We start from the raw sequence: 18,974 nt of genomic DNA on the forward strand, positions 1-18,974 counted from the left end.
ATCGTGCTTACCCTCGTTCTTTAAACGACGCTATCTTAAATAGTTTAGCTAAAGCGAGCCTCAATGACCTGATTTTGCGCAAGCTTGCACGAGCCCCGCAGGGATTCGCAGCTCGACTAACCCTACGTCGCGAGACATGCTTATGATAATTGTGTGCGTATACTTTGACAGGTACGGTCATACCAGCACTAATGCACCGGATCCCATCAGAACTCCGCAGTTAAGAGTGCTTGGGCGAGAGTAGTACTAGGACGAGAGTAGTACTAGGATGGGTGACCTCCTGGGAAGTCCTCATGTTGCACCTCTTTTTTTTTTGTTTTTTTTTTACGTCGTGCTTACCCTCGTTCTTTAAACGACGCTATATTGAATAGCTTAGCTAAAGCGAGCCTCAATGGCCTTATTTTCGGCAAGCTCGCATGGGCCCAGCAGGGATTATGATAATTGTGTGCGCATACTTTAACAGGTGCGATTAAACCAGTACTAATGCACCGGATCCTATCAGAATTCCGTAGTTAAGCGTGCTTGGGCGATAGTAGTACTAGGATGGGTGACCTCCTGGAAATTCCTCGTGTAGCACCTCTTTTTTTTTTTACGTCGTGCTTACCCTTGTTCTTTAAACGATGCTATATTAAATAGTTTAGCTAAAGCGAGCCTCAATGACCTGATTTTCGGCAAGCTCGCACGGGTCCCGCAGGGATTCGCAGCTCGACTTACCCTACGTCGCGAGACATGCATATGATAATTGTGTACGCATACTTTAACAGGTGCGATCATACCAGCACTAATGCACCGGATCCTATCAAAATTCTGCAGTTAAGTGTGCTTGGGCGAGAGTAGTACTAGGATGGTTGACCTCCTGGGAAGTCCTCGTGTAGCACCTCTTTTTTTTATTTTTTATTTTTACATCGTGCATACCCTTGTTCTTTAAACGACGCTATATTAAATAGTTTAGCTAAAGCAAGCCTCAATGACCTGATTTTCGGCAAGCTCGCACGGGCCACGCAGGGATTCGCAGCTCGACTTACCCTACGTCGCGAGACATGCTTATGATAATTGTGTGCGCATACTTTAACAGGTGCGATCATACCAGCTCTAATGCACCGGATCCCATCAAAATTCCGCAGTTAAGCGTGCTTGGGCGAGAGTAGTACTAGGACAAGAGTAGTATTAGGATGGGTGACCTCTTGGGAAGTCCTTATGTTGCACCTTTTTTTTTGTTTTTTTTGTTTTTTTACGTCGTGCTTACCCTCGTTCTTTAAACGACGCTATCTTAAATAGTTTAGCTAAAGCGAGCCTCAATGACCTGATTTTCGGCAAGCTCACACGAGCCCCGCAGGGATTCGCAGCTCGACTTACCCTACGTCGGGAGACATACTTATGATAATTGTGTGCGCATACTTTAACAGGTACGATCATACCAGCACTAATGCACCAGATCCCATCAGAACTCCGCAGTTAAGAGTACTTGGGCGAGAGTAGTACTAGGACGAAAGTAGTACTAGGATGGGTGACCTCCTGGGAAGTCCTCATGTTGCACCTCTTTTTTTTTGTTTTTATTTACGTCGTGCTTACCCTCGTTCTTTAAATGATGCTATATTGAATAGCTTAGCTAAAGCGAGCCTCAATGGCCTTATTTTCGGAAAGCTCGCACGGGCCCCGCAACGATTCGCAGCTCGACTTACCCAATGTCGCGAGACATGTTTATGATAATTGTGTGCGCATACTTTAACAGGTGCGATCATACCAGCACTAATGCATCGGATCCTATCAGAATTCCGCAGTTAAGCGTGCTTGGGCGATAGTAGTAATAGATTGGGTGACCTCCTGGAAATTCCTCGTGTAGCACCTCTTTTTTTTTATTTTTTTTTTACGTCGTGCTTACCCTTGTTCTTTAAACGACGCTATTTTAAATAGTTTAGCTAAAGCGAGCCTCAATGACCTGATTTTCGGCAAGCTCGCACGGGCCCCGCAGGGATTCGCAACTCGGCTTACCCTACGTCGCGGGACATGCATATGATAATTGTGTGCGCATACTTTAACAGGTGCGATCATACCAGCACTAATGCATCGGATCCTATCAGAATTCCGCAGTTAAGCATGCTTGGGCGAGAGTAGTACTAGGATGGGTGACCTCCTGGGAAGTCCTCGTGTAGCACCTCTTCTTTTTTATTTTTTATTTTTACATCGTGCTTACCCTTGTTCTTTAAACGACGCTATATTAAATAGTTTAGCTAAAGAGAACCTCAATGACCTGATTTTCGGCAAGCTCGCACGGGCCCCGCAGGGATTCGCAGCTCGACTTACCCTACGCCGCGAGATATGCTTATGATAATTATGTGTGCATACTTTAACAGGTGCGATCATACCAGCACTAATGCACCGGATCCTATCAGAATTCCACAGTTAAGCGTGCTTGGGCGAGAGTAGTACTAGGATGGGTGATCTCCTGGGAAGTCATCGTGTAACACCTCTTTTTTTTATTTTTTTTACGTCGTGCTTACCCTTGTTCTTTAAACGACGCTATATTAAATAGTTTAGCTAAAGCGAGCCTCAATGACCTGATTTTCGGCAAGCTCGCATGGGCCACGCAGGGATTCGCAGCTCGACTTACCCTACGTCGGGAGACATGCTTATGAAAATTGTGTGCGCATACTTTAACAGCTGCGATCATACCAGCACTAATGCACCGGATCCCATCAGAACTCCGCAGTTAAGCGTGCTTGGGCAAGAGTAGTACGAGGATGGGTGACCTCTTGGGAAGTCCTCGTGTTGCACCACTTTTTTTTTACGTCGTGCTTACCCTCATTCTTTAAACGACGCTAACTTGAATAGTTTTGCTAAAGCGAACCTCAATGACCTGATTTTCGGCAAGTTCACACGGGCCCCGCAGGGCTTCGCAGCTCGACTTACCCTACGTCGCGAGACATGCTTATGATAATTGTGTGCGTATACTTTAATAGGTGCGATCAAACCAACACTAATGCACCGGATCCCATCAGAACTCCGCAGTTAAGCGTGCTTGGGCGAGAGTAGTACTAGGATAGGTGACCTCCTGGGAAGTCCTCATATTGCACCTCTTTTTTTTTTTTTACGTCGTGCTTACCCTCGTTCTTTAAACGACGCTATATTGAATAGCTTAGCTAAAGCGAGCCTTAATGACCTGATTTTCGGCAAGTTCACACGGGCCCCGCCGGGATTCACAGCTCGACTTACCCTACGTCGTGAGACATGCTTATGATAATTGTGTGCGCATATTTTAATAGGTGCGACCATACCAGCACTAATGCACCGGATCCCATCAGAACTCCGCAGTTAAGCGTGCTTGGGCGAGAGTAGTACTAGGATGGGTGACCTCCTGGGAAGTCCTCCTGTAGCACCTCTTTTTTTTTTTACATCGTGCTTACGCTTGTTCTTTAAACGACGCTATATTGAATAGCTTAGCTAAAGCGAGCCTCAATGACCTGATTTTCGGCAAGTTCGCACGGGTCCCGCAGGGATTCGGAGCTCGACTTACCCTACGTCACGAGACATGCTTATGATAGTTGTGTGCGCATACTTTAACAGGTGCGACCATACCAGCACTAATGCACCGGATCCTATCAGAATTCCGCAGTTAAGCATGCTTGGGCGAGAATAGTACTAGGATGGGTGATCTCCTGGGAAATCCTCGTGTAGCACCTCTTTTTTTTTTATTTTTTTTACGTCGTGCTTACCCTTATTCTTTAAACGACGCTATATTAAATAGTTTAGCTAAAGCGAGCCTCAATGACCTGATTTTCGGCAAGCTCGCACGTGCCCCGCAGGCATTCGCAGCTCGACTTACCCTACGTCGTGAGACATGCTTATGATAATTGTGTGCGCATACTTTAACAGGTGCGATCATACCAGCACTAATGCATCGGATCACATCAGAACTCCGTAGTTAAGCGTGCTTGGGCGAGAGTAGTACTAGGATAGGTGACCTCCTAGGAAGTCCTCGTGTTGCACCACTTTTTTTTTACGTCGTGCTTACCCTCGTTCTTTAAACGACGCTAACTTGAATAGTTTCGATAAAGCGAACCTCAATGACCTGATTTTCTTCAAGCTCACACGGGCCCCGCAGGGCTTCGCTGCTCGACTTACCCTACATCACGAGACATGCTTCTGATAATTGTGTGCGCATACTTTAACAGGTGCGATTATACCAGCACTAATGCACCGGATCCTATCAGAATTCCGCAGTTAAGCGTGCTTGGGCGAGAGTAGTACTAGGATGGGTGACCTCCTGGGAAGTCCTCGTGTAGCATCTCTTTTTTTTATTTTTTATTTTTACGTCGTGCTTACTCTTGTTCTTTAAACAACGCTATATTAAATAGTTTAGCTAAAGAGAACCTCAATGACCTGATTTTCGGCAAGCTCGCATGGGCCCCGCAGAGATTCGCAGCTCGACTTACCCTACGCCGCGAGACATGCTTATGATAATTGTGTGCGCATACTTTAACAGGTGCGATCATACCAGCACTAATGCACCGGATCCTATCAGAATTCCGCAGTTAAGCGTGCTTTGACGAGAGTAGTACTAGGATGGGTGACCTCCTAGGAAGTCCTCGTGTTGCACCACTTTTTTTTTTACGTCGTGCTTACCCTCGTTCTTTAAACGACGCTAACTTGAATAGTTTCGATAAAGCGAACCTCAATGACCTGATTTTTTTCAAGCTCACACGGGCCCTGCAGGGCTTCGCAGCTCGACTTACCCTACGTCGCGAGACATGCTTATGATAATTGTGTGCGCATACTTTAATAGGTGCGATCATACCAGCACTAATGCACCGGATCCCATCAGAACTCCGCAGTTAAGCGTGCTTGGGCGAGAGTAGTACTAGGACGAGAGTAGTACTAGGATGGGTGACCTCCTGGGAAGTCCCCATGTTGAACCTCTTTTTTTTTGTTTTTTTTTTTTTTACGTCGTGCTTACCCTCGTTCTTTAAACGACGCTATCTTGAATAGTTTAGCTAAAGCGAGCCTCATTGACCTGATTTTCGGCAAGCTCCCACAGGCCCCGCAGGGATTCGCAGCTCGACTTACCCTACGTCGCGAGACATGCTTATGATAATTGTGTGCGCATACTTTAACAGGTACGATCATACCAGCACTAATGCACCGGATCCCATCAGAATTCCGCAGTTAAGCGTGCTTAGGCGAGAGTAGTACTAGGACGAGAGTAGTACTAGGATGGGTGACCTCTTGGGAAGTCCTCATGTTGCACCTCTTTTTTTTTTGTTTTTTTTGTTTTTTTACGTCGTGCTTAGCCTCCTTCTTTAAACGACGCTATCTTAAATAGTTTAGCTAAAGCGAGCCTCAATGACCTGATTTTCGGCAAGCTCGCACGAGCCCCGCAGGGATTCGCAGCTCGACTAACCCTACGTCGCGAGACATGCTTATGATAATTGTGTGCGCATACTTTAACAGGTACGATCATACCAGCACTGATGCACCGGATCCCATCAGAACTCCGCAGTTAAGAGTGCTTGGGCGAGAGTAGTACTAGGACGAGAGTAGTACTAGGATGGGTGACCTCCTGGGAAGTCCTCATGTTGCACCTCTTTTTTTTTTGTTTTTTTTTACGTCGTGCTTACCCTCGTTCTTTAAACGACGCTATATTGAATAGCTTAGCTAAAGCGAGCCTCAATGGCTTTATTTTCGACAAGCTCGCACGGGCTCCGAAGGGATTCGCAGCTCGACTTACCCTACTTCGCGAGACATGCTTATGATAATTGTGTGGGCATTCTTTAACAGGTGCGATCATACCAGCACTAATGCACCGGATCCTATCAGAATTCCGTAGTTAACCGTGCTTGGGCAATAGTAGTACTAGGATGGTGACCTCCTGGAAATTCCTCGTGTAGCACCTCTTTTTTTTTTTTTTTACGTCGTGCTTACCCTTGTTCTTTAAACGACGCTATATTAAATAGTTTAGCTAAAGCGAGCCTCAATGACCTGATTTTCGGCAAGCTCGCACGGGCCCCGCAGGGATTCGCAGCTCGACTTACCCTACGTCGCGAGACATGCATATGATAATTGTTTACGCATACTTTAACAGGTGCGATCATACCAGCACTAATGCACCGGATCCTATCAGAATTCCGCAGTTAAGCATGCTTGGGCGAGAGTAGTACTAGGATGGGTGACCTCCTGGGAAGTCCTCATGTAGCACCTCTTTTTTTTATTTTTTATTTTTACGTCGTGCATACCCTTGTTCTTTAAATGACGCTATATTAAATAGTTTAGCTAAAGAGAGCCTCAATGACCTGATTTTCGGCAAGCTCGCACAGGCCCCGCAGGGATTCGCAGCTCGACTTACCCTACGTCGCGAGACATGCTTATGATAATTGTGTGCGCATACTTTAACAGGTGCGATCATACCAGCACTAATGCACCGGATCCTATCAGAATTCCACAGTTAAGCGTGCTTGGGCGATAGTAGTACTAGGATGGGTGACCTCCTGGAAATTCCTCGTGTAGCACCTCTTTTTTTTTATTTTTTTTACGTCGTGCTTACCCTTGTTCTTTAAACGACGCTATATTAAATAGTTTAGCTAAAGCGAGCCTCAATGACCTGATTTTCGGCAAGCTCGCACGGGCCCCGCAGGGATTCGCAGCTCGACTTACCATACGTCGCGAGACATGCATATGATAATTGTGTGCGCATACTTTAACAGGTGCGATCATACCAGCACTAATGCACCGGATCCTATCAGAATTCCGCAATTAAGCGTGCTTGGGCGAGAGTAGTACTAGGATGGGTGACCTCCTGGGAAGTCCTTTTGTAGCACCTCTTTTTTTTTATTTTTTACTTTTACGTCGTGCTTACCCTTGTTCTTTAAACGACGCTATATTAAATAGTTTAGCTAAAGAGAACCTCAATGACCTGATTTTCGGCAAGCTCGCATGGGCCCCGCAGAGATTCGCAGCTCGACTTACCCTACGCCGCGAGACATGCTTATGATAATTGTGAGCGCATACTTTAACAGGTGCGATCATACCAGCACTAATGCACTGGATCCTATCAGAATTCCGCAGTTAAGCGTGCTTGGGGGAGAGTAGTACTAGGATGGGTGATCTCCTGGGAAGTCATCGTGTAACACCTCTTTTTTTATTTTTTTTTACGTCGTGCTTACCCTTGTTCTTTAAACGACGCTATATTAAATAGTTTAGCTAAAGCGAGCCTCAATGACCTGATTTTCGGCAAGCTCGCACGGGCCCCGCAGGGATTCGCAGCTCGACTTACCCTACGTCGCGAGACATGCATATGATAATTGTTTACGCATACTTTAACAGGTGCGATCATACCAGCACTAATGCACCGGATCCTATCAGAATTCCGCAGTTAAGCATGCTTGGGCGAGAGTAGTACTAGGATGGGTGACCTCCTGGGAAGTCCTCATGTAGCACCTCTTTTTTTTATTTTTTATTTTTACGTCGTGCATACCCTTGTTCTTTAAATGACGCTATATTAAATAGTTTAGCTAAAGAGAGCCTCAATGACCTGATTTTCGGCAAGCTCGCACAGGCCCCGCAGGGATTCGCAGCTCGACTTACCCTACGTCGCGAGACATGCTTATGATAATTGTGTGCGCATACTTTAACAGGTGCGATCATACCAGCACTAATGCACCGGATCCTATCAGAATTCCGCAGTTAAGCGTGCTTGGGCGATAGTAGTACTAGGATGGGAGACCTCCTGGAAATTCCTCGTGTAGCACCTCTTTTTTTTTATTTTTTTTACGTCGTGCTTACCCTTGTTCTTTAAACGACGCTATATTAAATAGTTTAGCTAAAGCGAGCCTCAATGACCTGATTTTCGGCAAGCTCGCACGGGCCCCGCAGGGATTCGCAGCTCGACTTACCATACGTCGCGAGACATGCATATGATAATTGTGTGCGCATACTTTAACAGGTGCGATCATACCAGCACTAATGCACCGGATCCTATCAGAATTCCGCAGTTAAGCGTGCTTGGGCGAGAGTAGTACTAGGATGGGTGACCTCCTGGGAAGTCCTTTTGTAGCACCTCTTTTTTTTTATTTTTTACTTTTACGTCGTGCTTACCCTTGTTCTTTAAACGACGCTATATTAAATAGTTTAGCTAAAGAGAACCTCAATGACCTGATTTTCGGCAAGCTCGCATGGGCCCCGCAGAGATTCGCAGCTCGACTTACCCTACGCCGCGAGACATGCTTATGATAATTGTGAGCGCATACTTTAACAGGTGCGATCATACCAGCACTAATGCACTGGATCCTATCAGAATTCCGCAGTTAAGCGTGCTTGGGGGAGAGTAGTACTAGGATGGGTGATCTCCTGGGAAGTCATCGTGTAACACCTCTTTTTTTATTTTTTTTTACGTCGTGCTTACCCTTGTTCTTTAAACGACGCTATATTAAATAGTTTAGCTAAAGCGAGCCTCAATGACCTGATTTTCGGCAAGCTCGCACGGGCCACGCAGGGATTCGCAGCTCGACTTACCCTACGTCGCGAGACATGCATATGATAATTGTGTGCGCATACTTTAACAGGTGCGATCATACCAGCACTAATGCACCGGATCCCATCAGAACTCCGCAGTTAAGCGTGCTTGGGCGAGAGTAGTACGAGGATGGGTGACCTCCTGGGAAGTCCTCGTGTTGCTCCACTTTTTTTTTTACGTCGTGCTTACCCTCTTTCTTTAAACGACGCTAACTTGAATAGTTTCGCTAAAGCAAACCTCAATGACCTGATTTTTGGCAAGTTCACACGGGCCCCGCAGGACTTCGCAGCTCGACTTACCCTACGTCGCGAGACATGCTTATGATAATTGTGTGCGCATATTTTAATAGGTGCGACCATACCAGCACTAATGCACCGGATCCCATCAGAACTCCGCAGTTAAGCGTGCTTGGGCGAGAGTAGTACTAGGATGGGTGACCTCTTGGGAAGTCCTCATATTGCACCTCTTTTTTTTTTTTACGTCGTGCTTACCCCCGTTCTTTAAACGACGCTATATTGAATAGCTTAGATAAAGCGAGCCTCAATGAACTGATTTTCGGCAAGCTCGCACGGGCCCCGCCGGGATTCACAGCTCGACTTACCCTACGTCGCGAGACATGCTTACGATAATTGTGTGCGCATACTTTAACAGGTGAGATCATACCAGAACTAATGCAACAGATCCCATCAGAATTCCGCAGTTAATCGTGCTTGGGTGAGAGTAGTACTAGGATGGGTGACCTCCTGGGAAGTCCTCCTGTAGCACCTCTTTTTTTTTTTTACATCGTGCTTACGCTTGTTCTTTAAACGACGCTATATTGAATAGCTTAGCTAAAGCGAGCCTCAATGACCTGATTTTCGGCAAGTTCGCACGGGTTCCGCAGGGATTCGCGGCTCGACTTACCCTACGTCACGAGACATGCTTATGATAGTTGTGTGCGCATACTTTAACAGGTGCGACCATACCAGCACTAATGCACCGGATCCTATCAGAATTCCGCAGTTAAGCGTGCTTGGGCGAGAATAGTACTAGGATGGGTGATCTCCTGGGAAATCCTCGTGTAGCACCTCTTTTTTTTTATTTTTTTTACGTCGTGCTTACGCTTATTCTTTAAACGACGCTATATTAAATAGTTTAGCTAAAGCGAGCCTCAATGACCTGATTTTCGGCAAGCTCGCACGGGCTCCGCCGGGATTCACAGCTCGACTTACCCTACGTCGCGAGACATGCTTATGATAATTGTGTGCGCATACTTTAACAGGTGCGTTCATACCAGCACTAATGCAATAGATCCCATCAGAATTCCGCAGTTAATCGTGCTTGGGTGAGAGTAGTACTAGGATGGGTGACCTCCTGGGAAGTCCTCGTGTAGCACCTCTTTTTTTTTTTTACATCGTGATTTCCCTTGTTCTTTAAACGACGCTATATTAAATAGTTTAGCTAAAGCGAGCCTCAATGACCTGATTTTCGGCAAGTTCGCACGGGTCCCGCAGGGATTCGTAGCTCGACTTAACCTACGTCGCGAGACATGCTTATGATAGTTGTGGGCGCAAACTTTAACAGGTGCGACCATACCAGCACTAATGCACCGGATTCTATCAGAATTCCGCAGTTAAGCTTGCTTGGGCGAGAGTAGTACTAGGATCGGGGACCTCCTGGGAAGTCCTCATATAGAACCTCTTTTTTTTTATTTTTTTTACGTCGTGCTTACCCTTGTTCTTTAAACGACGCTATATTAAATAGTTTAGCTAAAGCGAGCCTCAATGACCTAATTTTCGGCATGCTCGCACGGGCTCCGCATGGATTCGCAGCTCGACTTACCCTACGTCGCGAGACATGCTTATGATAATTGTGTGCGCATACTTTAACAGGTGCGATCATACCAGCATTAATGCACCGGATCCCATCAGAACATCGCAGTTAAGCGTGCTTGGGCGAGAGTAGTACTAGGATGGAAGACCTCCTGGGAAGTCCTCGTGTTGCACCACTTTTTTTTTTACGTCGTGCTTACCCTCGTTCTTTAAACGACACTAACTTGAATTGTTTCGTTAAAGCGAACCTCAATGACCTGATTTTCGGCAAGCTCACACGGGCCCCGCAGGGCTTCGCAGCTCGACATACCCTACGTCGCGAGACATGCTTATGATAATTGTGTGCGCAAACTTTAATAGGTGCGATCATACCAGCACTAATGCACCGGATCCCATCAGAACTCCGCAGTTAAGCGTGCTTGGGCAAGAGTAGTACTAGGACGAGAATAGTACTAGGATGGGTGACCTCCTGGGAAGCCCTCATGTTGCACCACTTTTTTTTTTTACGTCGTGCTTTCCCTCGTTCTTTAAACGATGCTATCCTGAATAGTTTAGCTAAAGCGAGCCTCAATGACCTGATTTTCGGCAAGCTTGCTCGGGCCCCGTAGGGATTCGCAGCTCGACTTACCCGACGTTGCGAGACATGCTTATGATAATTGTGTGCGCATACTTTAACAGGTGCGATCATACCAGCACTAATGCACCAGATCCCATCAGAACTCTACAGTTAAGCGTGCTTGGGCAAGAGTAGTTCTAGGATGGGTGACCTCCTGGGAAGTCCTCGTGTTGCACCTTTTTTTTTTTACGTCGTGCTTACCCTCGTTCTTTACATGACGCTAACTTGAATAGTTTCGCTAAAGCGGACATCAATGACCTGACTTTTGGCAAGCTCACACGAGCCCTGCAGGGCTTCGCAGCTCGACTTACCCTACGTCGCGAGACATGCTTATGATAATTGTGTGCGCATACTTTAATAGGTGCGATCATACCAGCACTAATGCACCGGATCCCATTAGAACTCCGCAGTTAAGCGTGCTTGGGCGAGAGTAGTACTAGCACGAGAGTAGTACTAGGATGGGTGACCTCCTTGGAAGTCCTCATGTTGTACCTCTTTTTTTTGTTTTTTTTTACGTCGTGCTTTCCCTCGTTCTTTAAACGACGCTATATTGAATAGCTTAGCTAAAGCGAGCCTCAATGACCTGATTTTCAGGAAGCTCGCACGGGACCCTCAGGGATTCGCAGCTCGATTTACCCTACGTCGCGAGACATGCTTATGATAATTGTGTGCGCCTACTTTAACAGGTGCGATCATACCAGCACTAATGCACCAGATCCCATCAGAATTGCACAGTTAATCGTGCTTCGACGAGAGTAGTACTAGGATGGGAGACCTCCTGGGAAGTCCTCGTGTAGCACCTCTTTTCTTATTTTTTTTTTACGTCGTGCTTACCCTTGTTCTTGAAACGATGCTATATTGAATAGCTTAGCTAAAGCGAGCCTCAATGACCTGATTTTCGGCAAGTTCGCACGGGGCCCGCAGGGATTCGCAGCTCGACTTACCCTACGTCGCGAGACATGCTTATGATAATTGTGTGCGCATACTTTAACAGGTGCGATCATACCAGCACTAATGCACTGGATCCTATCAGAATTCCGCAGTTAAGCGTGCTTGGGCGAGTGTATTACTAGGATGGGTGACCTCTTGGGAAGTCCTCGTGTAGCACCTCTTTTGTTTTTTTTTTATGTCGTGCTTTCCCTCGTTCTTTAAACGACGCTATATTGAATAGCTTAGCTAAAGCGAGCCTCAATGACCTGATTTTCGGCAAGCTCGCACGGGCCCCGTCGGGATTCGCAGCTCGACTTACCTTACGTCGCGAGACATGCTTATGATAACTATGTGCGCATACTTTAACAGGTGCGATCATATCATCACTAATGCACCGGATCCCATCAGAACTCCGCAGTTAAACGTGCTTGGGCGAGAGTAGTACTAGGATGGGTGACCTCCTGGGAAGTGCTCATGTTGCACCTCTTTTTTTTGTTTTTTTTTACGTCGTGCTTACCCTCGTTCTTTAAACGATGCTATATTGAATTGCTTAGCTAAAGCTAGCCTCAATGACCTGATTTTCGGCAAGCTCGCACGGGCCCCGCCAGGATTCGCAGCTCGACCTACCCTACGTCGCGAGACATGCTTATGATAATTGTCTGCGCATACTTTAACAGGTGCGATCATACCAGCACTAATGCAACAGATCCCATCAGAATTCCACAGTTAATCGTGCTTGGGTGAGAGTAGTACTAGGATGGGTGACCTCCTGGGAAGTCCTCGTGTAGCACCTCTTTATTTTTTATTTTTTTTACGTCGTGCTTACCCTTGTTCTTTAAACGACACTATATTAAATAGTTTAGCTAAAGCGAGCCTCAATGACCTGATTTTCGGCAAGCTCGCACGGGCCCCGCAGGGATTCGCAGGTCGACTTACGCTACGTCGCGAGACATGCTTATGATAATTGTGTGCACATACTTTAACAGGTGCGATCATACCAACACTAATGCACCGGATCCCATCAGAACTCCGCAGTTAAGCGTGCTTGGGCGAGAGTAGTACTAGGAAGGGTTACCTCTTGGGAAGTCCTCATGTTGCACCTCTTTTTTTTTGTTTTTTTTACGTCGTGCTTACCCTCGTTCTTTAAACGACGCTATATTGAATAGCTTAGCTAAAGCGAGCCTTAATGACCAGATTTTCGGCAAGCTCGCACGGGCGCCGCCGGGATTCGCAGCTCGACTTACACTACGTTGCGAGACATGCTTGTGATAATTGTGTGCGCATACTTTAACAGGTGCGATCATACCAGCACTAATGCAACAGATCCCATCAGAATTCCGCAGTTAATCGTGCTTGGGTGAGAGTAGTACTAGGATGGGTGACCTCTTGGGAAGTCGTCGTGTAGCACCTCTTTTTTTTTTACATCATGCTTACCCTTGTTCTTTAAACGACGCTATATTGAATAGCTTAGCTAAAGCGAGCCTCAATGACCTGATTTTCGGCAAGTTCGCACGGGTCCCGCAGGGATTCGCAGCTCGACTTACCCTACGTCGCGAGAGATGCTTATGATAGTTGTGTGTGCATACTTTAACAGGTGCGATGATACCAGCACTAATGCACCGGATCCTATCAGAATTCCGCAGTTAAGCTTGCTTGGGCGAGACTAGTACTAGGATGGGTGACCTCCTGGGAAGTCCTCGTGTAGCACCTCTTTTTTTTATTTTTTTTTACGTCATGCTTACCCTTGTTCTTTAAACGACGCTATATTAAATAGTTTAGCTAAAGCGAGCCTCAATGACCTGATTTTCGGCAAGCTCGCATGGGCCCCGCAGGGATTCGCAGCTCGACTTACCCAACATCGCGAGACATGCTTATGATAATTGTGTACACATACTTTAACAGGTGCGATCATACCAGCACTAATGTACCGGATCCCATCAGAACATCGCAGTTAAGCGTGCTTGGGCGAGAGTAGTACTAGGATGAGTGACCTCCTGGGAAGTCCTCGTGTTGCACCACTATTTTTTTTTACGTCGTGCTTACCCTCCTTCCTTAAACTATGCTAACTCAAATAGTTTCGCTAAAGCGAACCTCAATGACCTGATTTTTGGCAAGCTCACACGGGCCCCGCAGGGCTTCGCAGCTCGACTTACCATACGTCGCGAGACATGCTTATGATAATTGTGTGCGCATACTTTAATAGGTGCGATCATACCAGCACTAATGCACCGGATCCCATCAGAACTCTGCAGTTAAGCGTGCTTGGGCGAGAGTAGTAGTAGGACGAGAGTAGTACTAGGATGGGTGACCTCGTGGGAAGTCCTCATGTTGCAACTCTTTTTTTTGTTTTTTTTACGTCGTGCTTACCCTCGTTCTTTAAACGATGCTATATTGAATAGCTTAGCTAAAGCGAGTCTCAATGACCTGATTTTCGGCAAACTCGGACGGGACCCGCAGGGATTCGCATATCGACTTACCCTACGTCGCTAGACATGCTTATGATAATTGTGTGCGCCTACTTTAACAGGGGCGATCATACCAGCACTAATGCACCAGATCCCATCAGAATTCCGCAGTTAATCGTCCTTGGGCGAGAGCAGTACAAGAATGGGTGACCTCCTGGGAAGTCCTCGTGTAGCACCTCTTTTTTTTTTTTTTTTTTTTTTTACGTCGTGCTTACCCTTGTTCTTTATATGACGCTATATTGAGTAGCTTAGCTAAAGCGAGCCTCAATGACCTGATTTTCGGCAAGTTCGCACGGGCCCCGCAGGGATTCGCAGCTCGACTTACCCTACGTCGCGAGACATGCTTATGATAATTGTGTGTGCATACTTTAACAGGTGCGATCATACCAGCACTAATGCACCGGATCCTATCAGAATTCCGCAGTTAAGCGTGCTTGGGCGAGTGTAGTACTAGGATGGGTGACCTCCTGGGAAGTCCTCCTGTAGCACCTCTTTTTTTTTTTTACATCGTGCTTACGCTTGTTCTTTAAACGACGCTATATTGAATAGCTTAGCTAAAGCGAGCCTCAATGACCTGATTTTCGGCAAGTTCGCACGGGTCCCGCAGGGATTCGCGGCTCGACTTACCCTACGTCACGAGACATGCTTATGATAGTTGTGTGCGCATACTTTAACAGGTGCGACCATACCAGCACTAATGCACCGGATCCTATCAGAATTCCGCAGTTAAGCGTGCTTGGGCGAGAATAGTACTAGGATGGGTGATCTCCTGGGAAATCCTCGTGTAGCACCTCTTTTTTTTTATTTTTTTTACGTCGTGCTTACCCTTATTCTTTAAACGATGCTATATTAAATAGTTTAGCTAAAGCGAGCCTCAATGACCTGATTTTCGGCAAGCTCGCACGGGCTCCGCCGGGATTCACAGCTCGACTTACCCTACGTCGCGAGACATGCTTATGATAATTGTGTGCGCATACTTTAACAGGTGCGTTCATACCAGCACTAATGCAATAGATCCCATCAGAATTCCGCAGTTAATCGTGCTTGGGTGAGAGTAGTACTAGGATGGGTGACCTCCTGGGAAGTCCTCGTGTAGCACCTCTTTTTTTTTTTACATCGTGATTTCCCTTGTTCTTTAAACGACGCTATATTAAATAGTTTAGCTAAAGCGAGCATCAATGACCTGATTTTCGGCAAGTTCGCACGGGTCCCGCAGGGATTCGCAGCTCGACTTAACCTACGTCGCGAGACATGCTTATGATAGTTGTGGGCGCAAACTTTAACAGGTGCGACCATACCAGCACTAATGCACCGGATTCTATCAGAATTCCGCAGTTAAGCTTGCTTGGGGGAGAGTAGTACTAGGATCGGGGACCTCCTGGGAAGTCCTCATATAGAACCTCTTTTTTTTTATTTTTTTTACGTCGTGCTTACCCTTGTTCTTTAAACGACGCTATATTAAATAGTTTAGCTAAAGCGAGCCTCAATGACCTAATTTTCGGCATGCTCGCACGGGCTCCGCATGGATTCGCAGCTCGACTTACGCTACGTCGCGAGACATGCTTATGATAATTGTGTGCGCATACTTTAACAGGTGCGATCATACCAGCATTAATGCACCGGATCCCATCAGAACATCGCAGTTAAGCGTGCTTGGGCGAGAGTAGTACTAGGATGGAAGACCTCCTGGGAAGTCCTCGTGTTGCACCACTTTTTTTTTTTACGTCGTGCTTACCCTCGTTCTTTAAACGACACTAACTTGAATTGTTTCGTTAAAGCGAACCTCAATGACCTGATTTTCGGCAAGCTCACACGGGCCCCGCAGGGCTTCGCAGCTCGACATACCCTACGTCGCGAGACATGCTTATGATAATTGTGTGCGCAAACTTTAATAGGTGCGATCATACCAGCACTAATGCACCGGATCCCATCAGAACTCCGCAGTTAAGCGTTCTTGGGCAAGAGTAGTACTAGGACGAGAATAGTACTAGGATGGGTGACCTCCTGGGAAGCCCTCATGTTGCACCACTTTTTTTTTTTTACGTCGTGCTTTCCCTCGTTCTTTAAACGATGCTATCCTGAATAGTTTAGCTAAAGCGAGCCTCAATGACCTGATTTTCGGCAAGCTCGCTCGGGCCCCGTAGGGATTCGCAGCTCGACTTACCCGACGTTGCGAGACATGCTTATGATAATTGTGTGCGCATACTTTAACAGGTGCGATCATACCAGCACTAATGCACCAGATCCCATCAGAACTCTACAGTTAAGCGTGCTTGGGCAAGAGTAGTTCTAGGATGGGTGACCTCCTGGGAAGTCCTCGTGTTGCACCTTTTTTTTTTACGGCGTGCTTACCCTCGTTCTTTACATGACACTAACTTGAATAGTTTCGCTAAAGCGGACATCAATGACCTGACTTTTGGCAAGCTCACACGAGCCCTGCAGGGCTTCGCAGCTCGACTTACCCTACGTCGCGAGACATGCTTATGATAATTGTGTGCGCATACTTTAATAGGTGCGATCATACCAGCACTAATGCACCGGATCCCATTAGAACTCCGCAGTTAAGCGTGCTTGGGCGAGAGTAGTACTAGCACGAGAGTAGTACTAGGATGGGTGACCTCCTTGGAAGTCCTCATGTTGTACCTCTTTTTTTTGTTTTTTTTTACGTCGTGCTTTCCCTCGTTCTTTAAACGACGCTATATTGAATAGCTTAGCTAAAGCGAGCCTCAATGACCTGATTTTCAGGAAGCTCGCACGGGACCCTCAGGGATTCGCAGCTCGATTTACCCTACGTCGCGAGACATGCTTATGATAATTGTGTGCGCCTACTTTAACAGGTGCGATCATACCAGCACTAATGCACCAGATCCCATCAGAATTCCACAGTTAATCGTGCTTCGACGAGAGTAGTACTAGGATGGGTGACCTCCTGGGAAGTCCTCGTGTAGCACCTCTTTTCTTATTTTTTTTTTTACGTCGTGCTTACCCTTGTTCTTGAAACGATGCTATATTGAATAGCTTAGCTAAAGCGAGCCTCAATGACCTGATTTTCGGCAAGTTCGCACGGGGCCCGCAGGGATTCGCAGCTCGACTTGCCCTACGTCGCGAGACATGCTTATGATAATTGTGTGCGCATACTTTAACAGGTGCGATCATACCAGCACTAATGCACTGGATCCTATCAGAATTCTGCAGTTAAGCGTGCTTGGGCGAGTGTATTACTAGGATGGGTGACCTCCTGGGAAGTCCTCGTGTAGCACCTCTTTTGTTTTTTTTTATGTCGTGCTTTCCCTCGTTCTTTAAACGATGCTATATTGAATAGCTTAGCTAAAGCGAGCCTCAATGACCTGATTTTCGGCAAGCTCGCACGGGCCCCGTCGGGATTCGCAGCTCGACTTACCTTACGTCGCGAGACATGCTTATGATAACTATGTGCGCATACTTTAACAGGTGCGATCATATCATCACTAATGCATCGGATCCCATCAGAACTCCGCAGTTAAACGTGCTTGGGCGAGAGTAGTACTAGGATGGGTGACCTCCTGGGAAGTGCTCATGTTGCACCTCTTTTTTTTGTTTTTTTTTTACGTCGTGCTTACCCTCGTTCTTTAAACGATGCTATATTGAATTGCTTAGCTAAAGCGAGCCTCAATGACCTGATTTTCGGCAAGCTCGCACGGGCCCCGCCAGGATTCGCAGCTCGACCTACCCTACGTCGCGAGACATGCTTATGATAATTGTCTGCGCATACTTTAACAGGTGCGATCATACCAGCACTAATGCAACAGATCCCATCAGAATTCCACAGTTAATCGTGCTTGGGTGAGAGTAGTACTAGGATGGGTGACCTCCTGGGAAGTCCTCGTGTAGCACCTCTTTATTTTTTATTTTTTTTTACGTCGTGCTTACCCTTGTTCTTTAAACGACACTATATTAAATAGTTTAGCTAAAGCGAGCCTCAATGACCTGATTTTCGGCAAGCTCGCACGGGCCCCGCAGGGATTCGCAGCTCGACTTACGCTACGTCGCGAGACATGCTTATGATAATTGTGTGCGCATACTTTAACAGGTGCGATCATACCAACACTAATGCACCAGATCCCATCAGAACTCCGCAGTTAAGCGTGCTTGGGCGAGAGTAGTACTAGGATGGGTGACCTCTTGGGAAGTCCTCATGTTGCACCTCTTTTTTTTTGTTTTTTTTACGTCGTGCTTACCCTCGTTCTTTAAACGACGCTATATTGAATAGCTTAGCTAAAGCGAGCCTTAATGACCAGATTTTCGGCAAGCTCGCACGGGCGCCGCCGGGATTCGCAGCTCGACTTACACTACGTTGCGAGACATGCTTGTGATAATTGTGTGCGCATACTTTAACAGGTGCGATCATACCAGCACTAATGCAACAGATCCCATCAGAATTCCGCAGTTAATCGTGCTTGGGTGAGAGTAGTACTAGGATGGGTGACCTCTTGGGAAGTCGTCGTGTAGCACCTCTTTTTTTTTTACATCATGCTTACCCTTGTTCTTTAAACGACGCTATATTGAATAGCTTAGCTAAAGCGAGCCTCAATGACCTGATTTTCGGCAAGTTCGCACGGGTCCCGCAGGGATTCGCAGCTCGACTTACCCTACGTCGCGAGACATGC

At 46.6% G+C, this 18,974-nt stretch overlaps 4 non-coding genes and 52 pseudogenes across 4 annotated transcripts; all 56 read left to right on the forward strand.

The window, feature by feature from the left end:
- The first annotated feature begins 169 nt into the window (after window positions 1–169).
- Window positions 170–305, forward strand: LOC148556608 (5S ribosomal RNA; annotated as a pseudogene).
- Window positions 306–461: 156 nt separating this feature from the next.
- LOC148556609 (5S ribosomal RNA) lies at window positions 462–580 on the forward strand (annotated as a pseudogene).
- Window positions 581–762: 182 nt separating this feature from the next.
- LOC148556610 (5S ribosomal RNA) lies at window positions 763–881 on the forward strand (annotated as a pseudogene).
- An 849-nt stretch (window positions 882–1,730) lies between these two features.
- On the forward strand, window positions 1,731–1,849 carry LOC148556611 (5S ribosomal RNA; annotated as a pseudogene).
- A 191-nt stretch (window positions 1,850–2,040) lies between these two features.
- Window positions 2,041–2,159, forward strand: LOC148556612 (5S ribosomal RNA; annotated as a pseudogene).
- A 193-nt stretch (window positions 2,160–2,352) lies between these two features.
- On the forward strand, window positions 2,353–2,471 carry LOC148556613 (5S ribosomal RNA; annotated as a pseudogene).
- A 188-nt stretch (window positions 2,472–2,659) lies between these two features.
- Window positions 2,660–2,778, forward strand: LOC148556614 (5S ribosomal RNA; annotated as a pseudogene).
- Window positions 2,779–2,958: 180 nt separating this feature from the next.
- Window positions 2,959–3,077, forward strand: LOC148556615 (5S ribosomal RNA; annotated as a pseudogene).
- Window positions 3,078–3,261: 184 nt separating this feature from the next.
- On the forward strand, window positions 3,262–3,380 carry LOC148556616 (5S ribosomal RNA). The gene has a single exon (XR_015891289.1). It is a non-coding gene; the product is annotated as a 5S ribosomal RNA (ribosomal RNA).
- A 182-nt stretch (window positions 3,381–3,562) lies between these two features.
- On the forward strand, window positions 3,563–3,681 carry LOC148556617 (5S ribosomal RNA; annotated as a pseudogene).
- Window positions 3,682–3,871: 190 nt separating this feature from the next.
- On the forward strand, window positions 3,872–3,990 carry LOC148556618 (5S ribosomal RNA; annotated as a pseudogene).
- A 180-nt stretch (window positions 3,991–4,170) lies between these two features.
- LOC148556619 (5S ribosomal RNA) lies at window positions 4,171–4,289 on the forward strand (annotated as a pseudogene).
- A 192-nt stretch (window positions 4,290–4,481) lies between these two features.
- LOC148556620 (5S ribosomal RNA) lies at window positions 4,482–4,600 on the forward strand (annotated as a pseudogene).
- Window positions 4,601–4,781: 181 nt separating this feature from the next.
- Window positions 4,782–4,917, forward strand: LOC148556621 (5S ribosomal RNA; annotated as a pseudogene).
- A 529-nt stretch (window positions 4,918–5,446) lies between these two features.
- LOC148556622 (5S ribosomal RNA) lies at window positions 5,447–5,582 on the forward strand (annotated as a pseudogene).
- Window positions 5,583–5,773: 191 nt separating this feature from the next.
- LOC148556623 (5S ribosomal RNA) lies at window positions 5,774–5,891 on the forward strand (annotated as a pseudogene).
- A 186-nt stretch (window positions 5,892–6,077) lies between these two features.
- LOC148556624 (5S ribosomal RNA) lies at window positions 6,078–6,196 on the forward strand (annotated as a pseudogene).
- A 192-nt stretch (window positions 6,197–6,388) lies between these two features.
- On the forward strand, window positions 6,389–6,507 carry LOC148556625 (5S ribosomal RNA; annotated as a pseudogene).
- Window positions 6,508–6,696: 189 nt separating this feature from the next.
- Window positions 6,697–6,815, forward strand: LOC148556626 (5S ribosomal RNA; annotated as a pseudogene).
- A 193-nt stretch (window positions 6,816–7,008) lies between these two features.
- LOC148556627 (5S ribosomal RNA) lies at window positions 7,009–7,127 on the forward strand (annotated as a pseudogene).
- A 188-nt stretch (window positions 7,128–7,315) lies between these two features.
- LOC148556628 (5S ribosomal RNA) lies at window positions 7,316–7,434 on the forward strand (annotated as a pseudogene).
- Window positions 7,435–7,626: 192 nt separating this feature from the next.
- Window positions 7,627–7,745, forward strand: LOC148556629 (5S ribosomal RNA; annotated as a pseudogene).
- Window positions 7,746–7,934: 189 nt separating this feature from the next.
- LOC148556630 (5S ribosomal RNA) lies at window positions 7,935–8,053 on the forward strand (annotated as a pseudogene).
- A 193-nt stretch (window positions 8,054–8,246) lies between these two features.
- On the forward strand, window positions 8,247–8,365 carry LOC148556631 (5S ribosomal RNA; annotated as a pseudogene).
- Window positions 8,366–8,553: 188 nt separating this feature from the next.
- Window positions 8,554–8,672, forward strand: LOC148556632 (5S ribosomal RNA). Its single transcript, XR_015891356.1, has one exon. It is a non-coding gene; the product is annotated as a 5S ribosomal RNA (ribosomal RNA).
- Window positions 8,673–8,853: 181 nt separating this feature from the next.
- On the forward strand, window positions 8,854–8,972 carry LOC148556633 (5S ribosomal RNA). Its single transcript, XR_015890634.1, has one exon. It is a non-coding gene; the product is annotated as a 5S ribosomal RNA (ribosomal RNA).
- Window positions 8,973–9,155: 183 nt separating this feature from the next.
- LOC148556634 (5S ribosomal RNA) lies at window positions 9,156–9,274 on the forward strand (annotated as a pseudogene).
- A 183-nt stretch (window positions 9,275–9,457) lies between these two features.
- On the forward strand, window positions 9,458–9,576 carry LOC148556635 (5S ribosomal RNA; annotated as a pseudogene).
- Window positions 9,577–9,765: 189 nt separating this feature from the next.
- Window positions 9,766–9,884, forward strand: LOC148556636 (5S ribosomal RNA; annotated as a pseudogene).
- A 491-nt stretch (window positions 9,885–10,375) lies between these two features.
- LOC148556637 (5S ribosomal RNA) lies at window positions 10,376–10,494 on the forward strand (annotated as a pseudogene).
- Window positions 10,495–10,675: 181 nt separating this feature from the next.
- Window positions 10,676–10,811, forward strand: LOC148556638 (5S ribosomal RNA; annotated as a pseudogene).
- A 182-nt stretch (window positions 10,812–10,993) lies between these two features.
- Window positions 10,994–11,112, forward strand: LOC148556639 (5S ribosomal RNA; annotated as a pseudogene).
- Window positions 11,113–11,292: 180 nt separating this feature from the next.
- Window positions 11,293–11,428, forward strand: LOC148556640 (5S ribosomal RNA; annotated as a pseudogene).
- Window positions 11,429–11,617: 189 nt separating this feature from the next.
- On the forward strand, window positions 11,618–11,736 carry LOC148556641 (5S ribosomal RNA; annotated as a pseudogene).
- A 189-nt stretch (window positions 11,737–11,925) lies between these two features.
- Window positions 11,926–12,044, forward strand: LOC148556642 (5S ribosomal RNA; annotated as a pseudogene).
- A 186-nt stretch (window positions 12,045–12,230) lies between these two features.
- On the forward strand, window positions 12,231–12,349 carry LOC148556643 (5S ribosomal RNA; annotated as a pseudogene).
- A 189-nt stretch (window positions 12,350–12,538) lies between these two features.
- On the forward strand, window positions 12,539–12,657 carry LOC148556644 (5S ribosomal RNA; annotated as a pseudogene).
- Window positions 12,658–12,847: 190 nt separating this feature from the next.
- On the forward strand, window positions 12,848–12,966 carry LOC148556645 (5S ribosomal RNA; annotated as a pseudogene).
- A 189-nt stretch (window positions 12,967–13,155) lies between these two features.
- LOC148556646 (5S ribosomal RNA) lies at window positions 13,156–13,274 on the forward strand (annotated as a pseudogene).
- Window positions 13,275–13,455: 181 nt separating this feature from the next.
- LOC148556647 (5S ribosomal RNA) lies at window positions 13,456–13,574 on the forward strand (annotated as a pseudogene).
- Window positions 13,575–13,763: 189 nt separating this feature from the next.
- LOC148556648 (5S ribosomal RNA) lies at window positions 13,764–13,882 on the forward strand (annotated as a pseudogene).
- A 182-nt stretch (window positions 13,883–14,064) lies between these two features.
- Window positions 14,065–14,200, forward strand: LOC148556649 (5S ribosomal RNA; annotated as a pseudogene).
- Window positions 14,201–14,388: 188 nt separating this feature from the next.
- On the forward strand, window positions 14,389–14,507 carry LOC148556650 (5S ribosomal RNA; annotated as a pseudogene).
- Window positions 14,508–14,701: 194 nt separating this feature from the next.
- LOC148556651 (5S ribosomal RNA) lies at window positions 14,702–14,820 on the forward strand (annotated as a pseudogene).
- A 183-nt stretch (window positions 14,821–15,003) lies between these two features.
- Window positions 15,004–15,122, forward strand: LOC148556652 (5S ribosomal RNA; annotated as a pseudogene).
- Window positions 15,123–15,311: 189 nt separating this feature from the next.
- Window positions 15,312–15,430, forward strand: LOC148556653 (5S ribosomal RNA; annotated as a pseudogene).
- Window positions 15,431–15,920: 490 nt separating this feature from the next.
- On the forward strand, window positions 15,921–16,039 carry LOC148556654 (5S ribosomal RNA; annotated as a pseudogene).
- A 182-nt stretch (window positions 16,040–16,221) lies between these two features.
- On the forward strand, window positions 16,222–16,357 carry LOC148556655 (5S ribosomal RNA; annotated as a pseudogene).
- A 183-nt stretch (window positions 16,358–16,540) lies between these two features.
- On the forward strand, window positions 16,541–16,659 carry LOC148556656 (5S ribosomal RNA; annotated as a pseudogene).
- Window positions 16,660–16,838: 179 nt separating this feature from the next.
- On the forward strand, window positions 16,839–16,974 carry LOC148556657 (5S ribosomal RNA; annotated as a pseudogene).
- A 189-nt stretch (window positions 16,975–17,163) lies between these two features.
- Window positions 17,164–17,282, forward strand: LOC148556658 (5S ribosomal RNA; annotated as a pseudogene).
- Window positions 17,283–17,472: 190 nt separating this feature from the next.
- LOC148556659 (5S ribosomal RNA) lies at window positions 17,473–17,591 on the forward strand (annotated as a pseudogene).
- Window positions 17,592–17,776: 185 nt separating this feature from the next.
- On the forward strand, window positions 17,777–17,895 carry LOC148556660 (5S ribosomal RNA; annotated as a pseudogene).
- A 190-nt stretch (window positions 17,896–18,085) lies between these two features.
- On the forward strand, window positions 18,086–18,204 carry LOC148556661 (5S ribosomal RNA; annotated as a pseudogene).
- Window positions 18,205–18,395: 191 nt separating this feature from the next.
- Window positions 18,396–18,514, forward strand: LOC148556662 (5S ribosomal RNA). Its single transcript, XR_015891794.1, has one exon. It is a non-coding gene; the product is annotated as a 5S ribosomal RNA (ribosomal RNA).
- Window positions 18,515–18,703: 189 nt separating this feature from the next.
- Window positions 18,704–18,822, forward strand: LOC148556663 (5S ribosomal RNA; annotated as a pseudogene).
- The last annotated feature ends 152 nt before the right edge of the window (window positions 18,823–18,974 follow it).

This window comes from Arachis ipaensis, chromosome B6 (genome assembly GCF_059453495.1).
Source record: "Arachis ipaensis isolate K30076 ecotype BB chromosome B6, ASM5945349v1, whole genome shotgun sequence".
In the NCBI taxonomy this organism is placed as follows: Eukaryota; Viridiplantae; Streptophyta; class Magnoliopsida; order Fabales; family Fabaceae; genus Arachis; species Arachis ipaensis.